Source organism: Helianthus annuus, chromosome 16 (assembly GCF_002127325.2).
Source record: "Helianthus annuus cultivar XRQ/B chromosome 16, HanXRQr2.0-SUNRISE, whole genome shotgun sequence".
Taxonomy (NCBI): domain Eukaryota; kingdom Viridiplantae; phylum Streptophyta; class Magnoliopsida; order Asterales; family Asteraceae; genus Helianthus; species Helianthus annuus.
In genome coordinates this window covers 69,593,553-69,602,306 of record NC_035448.2, presented here as the reverse complement: position 1 = coordinate 69,602,306, position 8,754 = coordinate 69,593,553, and positions in this window count along the sequence as shown.

Here is an 8,754-nt window from a genome sequence, read left to right as displayed (position 1 = left end):
CATCACAAACCAGGGTAGATAAAATAACTAGCCAATAATCATAGTCAAGAATGATAAATAGGTCTCAAACGGTAATGAAAACATGTTCATAGAGTCTAAAAACACAAAGTAAATTAAACCGAACTAACACGTTTACGAACTGAACTGGATCCTGTTCCTTAACCTTGAATCTTGAACTAACCTTTTTTTCCCTTTGAAATCGTCCCTTTAAATCTTCTCCTCCTAAAACCTTCTGCCCTCCAGCCGTCTGATTTTGTATTGTATTTATTTATATGGATTTAGGTATTGCAACACAAATTCCACGACTTGGTTTTGTCTGGCGGGCTGCTAAACTGTACTTGGGCCAGGCTCCATGTGCTTAGTGATACACAATCGGCCCAACAAGCAATGTAAATTAGTGGATTCTATCTTTGTCGGTCAACTGTTTTAAAATCTTGGTCAACTTGAGATAATGCCTCACAATTCACGAAGCCTCCTGATGTCTTTTTCTTTTGTTGTTTGACTAGCACAATTAATGTGTATAATCATTAATTCAACTTTCACACATTTTCCATTCAAGTCCCTCTATCTTATAAAACAGAGATAGTGGCATCGGCCCACTCAAGAAAAATAGCGGCAATTTTAATTCGGTCACTTGCGTCCTACTCTGCCCAATTGGTTGATTATTTCCTTATTACTCGTTTTCGCTCTATTTGCACCAGGACCTGGCAAAACACAAAACTAATCAAATACAACTGTATAAAGATTAAAAGTGACTCAAAAACTATAAAATTAAAATACAAAATACACGGGTAAATGACGGTTTTTTTCAACACATCAGTTTAACATAATTCTACAAAACCCACTTGTCACATGAGTGTATAATCATGAATTCACAATTATGAACATCAATTTAACAAGTAAATGACTAGGGTTTATTCCTAGACATAATTTCATTCCTAATTTCATCCAAACAATAGTCATGCAAGCTCAGATTCGAATCTCATGAGTTCATCTAAAATTTAAGATGGAATCAAATAGTGAAATTTCGCATACCTTATGATCCCTTCACCGAGGTGATCATTAATCTATGTTCGGATTTTGATTTGGACTCGATTTGCCCCTTCAATTTGATGAATTTTTGTGTTTTAGGGTTGAAGCTTGAGAGCTCCCTTTTGGTCTGGTTGAAATCACAGGACACACCATGTATGTGTGTGTTTTGTGTTTAAGATTTGATTGAATTAAAACTTTAATTCATTTGCTCATGTTTAGTCCCTCTACTTTACACAAGTTATTTAAAGGGTATTTTAACCATATTTATCCTATTATGTCAAGGCACTAACTAACTAGGTTATTCATTCCTAGTTGTTTTGTCATGACTATTACCGATATTTTGTTTAAAATATGATATCTATATTTTCGGGGTGTTACAAGTCCACCCCCCTTAAAAGGGGTTTCGTCCTCGAAACCGGAATACGTACCAAATAATGTAGGGTAGAGACATCTCATCTCTTCTTCGGACTCCCAAGTGGTATCCGAACCTTTTCTATGCTCCCATTTGACCTTTACTTGGTCGATTTCCTTATTTCTCAAACTTTTCACCTTGCAGTATAAAATTGCAATTGGTTTCACCGCATAGTTAAGTTTGTCATCCACTTCGATGTCATCGTAGTGGATATAAGTTGTTTCGTCGGCTAGACATTTTCGAAGGTGTGATACATGGAACGTGCGATGAATTCCGCTCAATTCCTCCGGTAGTTCAAGGCGGTATGCTACCTTACCTACTCGTTCGACGATTTTAAACGGCCCAATAAATCTCGGGCTTAGTTTTCCTCTTTTTCTGAACCGGATAATCCCCTTCCATGGAGATACCTTAAGCATGACCTTGTCGCCAACCTGAAACTCGACCGGTCTTCTTCTTTTGTCCGCATAGGACTTTTGTCTATCTTGAGCCGCTTTCAAGTGTGCCGGAACCATATTAATCTTCTCATTAGTGGCTCGAACTATGTCTTTATGGGCGAGTTCACGTGGACCCACCTCATCCTAACACACTAGGGTCCGGCATCTCCTACCGTAAAGCATCTCGTACGGAGCCATACCGATACTAGCATGGTAACTGTTATTATATGAAAATTCGACCAATGGTAGGTAAACATCCCAACTACCTCCGAAGTCGATAATACACGCCCGTAGCATGTCTTCCAATGTTTGTATTGTTCTTTCGCTCTGTCCATCCGTTTAAGGATGGTATGCGGTGCTAATGAACAATTTCGTACCCATTTGCTCTTGGAAATCTCGCCAAAAGTTTGAAGTGAATCGGGTATCCCTATCGAACACGATGGATACCGGTACTCCGTGGCGTGCCACTGTCTCATTAGTTTATACTTCGGACATCTTTTCTGACGTATAAGTCTCACGTATCGAGATAAAGTGAGCACTCTTTGTCAGTCTATCAACAACCACCCGTATAGCATCAAATCTGCGGTTTGTCTTTGGTAGTTTGGTCAATAGGTCCATTGTAATATGTTCCCATTTCCAAACCGGAATTTCCAACGATTGTAGTTTACCGTATGGTTTTTGGTGCTCCGCTTTGACTTGCAGACATGTCAAGCATTTTTCCACGTACTTTACTACATCCCTTTTCATTCCAGGCCACCAATAGTTTTGTTTCAAGTCGTTATACATCTTGGTCACTCCCAGATAAATAGAATAACGGGATTTGTGAGCTTCATCAAGTAGAAGCTTTTTAACTCCACACGAGTTAGGAACCCAGGTTCTACCGAAATGAGTTTTCAAACCGTTGTTACCATTTACTAGATCCTTCAATTGGCTGACTATTCTTTCCTTCTTCAAATTTTCCACCTTCACTGCTTCAACTTGTGCTTCTCGGATTCGTTCAAGTAAGCCCGAGGTCACAATGAGCTGCATCGATCGTACCCGTATCGGGGCATAGTCTGCCTTTCGGCTCAACGCATCTGCCACTACATTGGCTTTCCCAGGATGGTAATGTATCTCACAATCATAATCTTTGACTGTTTCCAACCATCGCCTCTGCCTCATGTTTAATTCCTTCTGATCAAAGAAATATTTCAAACTTTTATGGTCGGTAAAGATAGTACATTTTACCCCATACAAATAATGCCTCCATATCTTTAAGGAAAATACCACCGCCGCTAACTCGAGGTCGTGAGTCGGGTACTTCTTTTCATGAATCTTCAGTTGTCTCGAGGCATAAGCTATAACCTTGCCTCGTTGCATCAAAATACATCCGAGCCCCGAATGCGACGCATCCGAGTAAACCACCATGTCGTCAACTCCGTTTGGCAACGTTAACACCGGAGCGTAGGTTAACTTTTCTTTGAGCGTTTGGAACGCTTTCTCTTGTTCAACACCCCATACGAATCTTTCCTCCTTGCAAGTCAATTTGGTTAATGGTGAGGCAATCTTAGAGAAATCTTGTATGAATCTCCTATAATATCCCGCAAGCCCTAAGAAGCTTCGTAATTCTGAAGGATTCTTCGGAGGGTTCCATTTTGACACGGCTTCTATTTTTTACGGGTCTACTAGTACTTCGTCAACGCTAATGATATGCCCGAGAAACTGCACCTCTCGTAACCAGAAAGCGCACTTTGAGAACTTTGCATACAGCTTTTCCCGTCTGAGTGTCTCTAACACTTCTTGCAAGTGATGCGCGTGTTCAGCTTCATTTTTCGAATATACTAGAATGTCGTCGATAAACACGATTACCGACTTATCTAGCATAGGTTTGCAAACCCGGTTCATGAGGTCCATGAAAGCCGCGGGTGCACTTGTCAATCCGAAAGACATCATAAGGAACTCGTAATGTCCGTACTGCGTGCGGAAGGTCGTCTTCGGTACATCTTCTTCCTTGACCTTTAACTGATGATACCCCGATCTAAGGTCAATTTTAGAAAACCAACTCGCACCTTGTGGTTGGTCAAATAGATCATCAATTCTCGGAAGCGGGTATCGGTTCTTTACCGTGAGTTTGTTTAACTCCCGGTAATCGATACACATTCGCATGCTCCCGTCTTTCTATTTCACGAACGGCATCGGTACACCCCAAGGAGACACACTTGGCCTTATAAATCCTTTGTCAAGCAAATCTTGAATTTGGGACATCAACTCTTGTAGTTCCGATGGCGCGAGTCGATACGGCGCCTTAGCTACGGGTTTTGCACCCGGGACTAATTCGATCCCGAACTCTACTTCCCGTTCTGTCGTATTCCCGGTAAGTCTCCCGGAAACACATCTTCGTAGTCACGTACCACTGGTACGTCTTTGATTTTCGGGGACTCTTTCTCCGATTCGCTTGCGTATATCATATATGCTTTGCATCCGTGTTTCATAAGTCTGTGAGCCTCTAGCATTGTATATACCACGGGGTTACCCCCTTTTTCGCCCGTAGATGGTAACGTCCTTTCCACTCAGAGACGTCAGTTTTATCTCTTTCCGGAAACATGCAACCTTCGCGTGGTACCGGGATAACCAATCCATACCCACGATCACGTGGAATTCTCCCATCGACATTGGGATCAAGTCTATTGAGTACTCTTCACCGCCGATACTCAATTTGCAATTTTGACATACATCACAAATGATAAAGCGCTTGTTATTACCTATCTCTACTTCTAAAGGCATAGGTAACTTTGTTAGAACAAATAAAGGATGTCGAATAAATCCAAATGAAATAAGGATTTATTCGCACCCGTATCAAACAATACACGTGCAGGAATCGAGTTTACAGCAAATATACCTGAGACCACATCGGGTTCTATTTTTGCTTATGTTGCGGTTAGGTGAAAAGACCTAGCCTTTGCTTTCGGGGCTTCACCTTTCGTGTCTTGCCCATCTTTCTTTCCCATTAGCTCCAGGCATTCCGACTTTTTGTGACCTGGTCGATAACACTTGTAACAAACCGTCACTTTATCCGGGTATGTTGGAACCGTATGCCCCATTTTCCGACATATGGGGCAAGGTTTATCCTTGAAGCGACACTCGCCCTTATGACCCTTTCCGCAGATTTTGCAACTTGGCGATCCGCCTTTTGCATCTGATTTCTTCACCGTTTCATTCGTCCGTGCTTTCTTAGTAGGGCTTGGATTTACATCATGTTCCCTTCGTTCACCCCGTTCAACTTGCTTTTTCAATTCAATCTCTCGTTCCCGAGCAACGTTTATGATCTCGGTAAGAGTCTCATACTTTGAGGGAGTCATGAACTCCCGATATTCGGCGCTCAACATATTGTAGTAATAGTATATCTTTTGTTCTTCATTTGTCACAAGTTCATCACAAAACTTCATCTTATCCATGAAGATTCTCGTGATTTTGTCGATGGTCTCACCCTTTTGTCTAAGCTGCATGAATTCTTCTTTGATTCGGTTAATGACCGCCTTGGGACTGTGATGCTTAAGGAACGGCGCCTTAAATTCGTCCCATGTCATAGCCTTAGCCGCTTCACTTCCAATCTCCTTCTTCTTGTTATCCCACCAGTCTTTCGCTTGACCTCTTAATTGACCCGTACCATAGGCTACGTAGCCATTTGTATCACAGTGGGTCCTTTCAAACACTCCCTCGATGTCGCTTAGCCGTCATTGGCATATTATTGGATCATCCTCCCCATTATAAACTAGCGATTTGCACGCCATGAGTTCTTTGTATGAACAAGCCTTCTGTCCTCCGGACTTTTCCTTCGCTTGGTTGTCATTATCTTCCAACCTTTGGATCCATTCTTCAATTAGCGAAAGCACTGTACCTTGGACCCTGTCTATGAAACTGGATAAACTGTTTTTGATTGCCTTTCCAACCTCTTCGGCAATCACCTCTCTCATTTGTTCGGTGACCGTCGGCACCGTATCATCATTTCCACTAGTCGACATCTTGAATCTGAAACGTTTACATTGATTGTTTTAACATTTCATTCCATTATCATTTGCATATTCCACTTAGGTTTAGCCAAGTTCGTAACTTGCTTCAACCATTTGTATTTGGTGCACTTTCCGGGTTTAAGTGTGTTAACACACTCTTCCCATGCATATTGAATCACATTTCCTTTCCAATGTATAGTTAAAGTTAACATAAAATAATTAATTCTTACCGGATGTTTGATCAAGCTTGAACCGAACACACTTCACCCACAACCTTGGGCTCTGATTACCAACTTGTAAGACCCTTCTTAAATAACACGATTTATAACATTTAACACGCATATAATACAAAAATGCGAGCTTTTAAAGGAAAATTTTGTTAAGTTACGATCATACATGATCAAAATATTCGAGTCATTAGCCTACTAGTTTAGAACCTTCAAAATGAAATTTCAAGAGTTTACATATTAACTAAAACGAAAATAGATCAATGCGGAAGCTTTGTTCGGTGTGTTCAGTTCTTGAAAGTCGCTTGATCTTCATCCGGGATCTTGTAAGCATTTACCAAATGTAAAAAACCACATTAAATGTTAGTTTTGACAATGTTATATTACGTATAAACAAGTTCTATTATCGTACAACGAAAAATAAAACAAAAATTCTGAAGTTTGGGTCTATCGCGCCCCGCGACAGATCAACACCTATCTTTCGCGGCACGCGACGAATGTCGTGTTACGCGATGGTATTCCAGGTTTGATGTCGTGTGACGCGGCACCCTGTTTTTAACAGTCTGTTGCTTGGTTTTGTGCTGCAGATGCCCAGCTACGAAAAATACCCAAAATACCAACTTAAAACTTGCATAACTTTTGCTACACAAGTCCGTTTTACGTAATTCTTTTTCCTACACGACCGTAATTAAATTATGGACCTGTTTAACAACATTGTTCACATTAAAATTCGGTTTATAAACAGTTGGCCTATAATTCCGCTATTTGATTGTTCGACCCGTTTGTCTACAAGTCTTACAACTTGTTTTGTTATCATCACTTGTTTTCAACTATTTTACCCATTCCCGGGTTTACCAAACATTAGCGTTTCGCTCCCCTATCGAGGTTTACTTACGCATTAACGTCATGCTTTGTTTTCAATGATTCAAGCATGCTATTTTTAACAACTTGACAAGTATAAATTTTTTTTTAACTTTAGACCCAATACCAAGGGTTCATTTGCAACAAGTTTAGCGTGTCCGCTTCACGGCTTACGCATTCAATATATTCAATCATTGAGTGATGATCCATTCATTTCAACATTTCCAATTCAACATTGTTTTGACCCGTTTGGTTGTTTAATGGAAACCGCCATTTCAAGAACGTACCAACTTTACTCTAACCAATATTTTGACCCGTTTTGTTGTCTAGTGAGCTTCGTCACTTCAGCGACATAACGAGTTCACATTCTACGCTAATTTTAATTCAACAAGCTAGTATTTAACAACTAAACATAATGTAACGAAACCATGGTCACATACCGTTAGAGCAATCCTTTCAAACGCGTATCGCCACTAGCTTGTCCGCTTGGCGTCCCGGTTTCCTTGCCTATAGACTTCAACCATAGATGTTTAGAACTCTCTTACAGCATATAACGCATAATTTTCCACACTAGTCAAATATGCATTTTTAGTCGGGTTTTTAACAATTTATCTTCTCTTAGGCATTATATCAAACACCTAATGAGCATGATTTCATACAATTAAAAATAAAGTTCTCAACTAACCATTTAGCCAAGATTTAAGCATCCTTTCACAAGTTCATGTCAATTTTCATATCAACAAGTCAGAATTCACTTCCTAGAGCTCAAATACATTAGGTTAACAATGATAATCCTAGTGTTTAACATAATTCTACAAAATCCACTTGTCACATGAGTGTATAATCATGAATTCATAATTATGAACATCAATTTAACAAGTAAATGACTAAGGTTTATTCCTAGACATAATTTCATTCCTAATTTCATCCAAACAATGGTCATGCAAGCTCAGATTCGAATCTCATGAGTTCCATCTAAAATTTAAGTGGAACCAAATAGTGAAATTTCGCATACCTTATGATCCCTTCACCGAGGTTATCAATAATCTATGTTCGGATTTTGATTTGGACTCGATTTGCCCCTTCAATTTGATGAATTTTTGTGTTTTAAGGTTGAAGCTCGAGAGCTCCCTTTTGGTCTGGTTGAAATCACAGGACACACCACGTATGTGTGTGCTTTGTGTTTAATATTTGATTGAATTAAAACTTTAATTCATTTGCCGATGTTTAGTCCCTCTACTTTACACAAGTTATTTAAAGGGTATTTTAACCATATTTATCCTATTATGTCAAGGCACTAACTAACTAGGTTATTCATTACTAGTTATTTTGTCATGACTATTACCGATATTTTGTTTAAAATATGATATCTATATTTTCGGGGTGTTACACACCGCCACCGACTCCCTACTTACCTCAGTGAACCTTGAAAACCGGTGATTAGTTACCAAATGTAATATTTGACCATTGCATTCATTTTTGAACGTTGGAGGATGAAATCGGTTATAATGCCGTTGATAATTAAAAAAAAAATTGATTTCTTATTTATAAATACCACATTTACTTTTCATTTTTCTTACAACTACAAACTAAAAACCTCTCAAAAATACACCATGGATAAACAAAACAAGGGTGATGCCAAGAATAAAGGTCCGGGATCCAATTCGAAGCTGAGGGGACGCGACTCACAAAGTAGGCAAGGCGGTTCGAGAGATCCGAGTGCACCATTTCAACTCATACTCGGTTATTCACCACACTCTTAACCTCCACTTTATTACTCCCAAACTCCACAGCCTAGT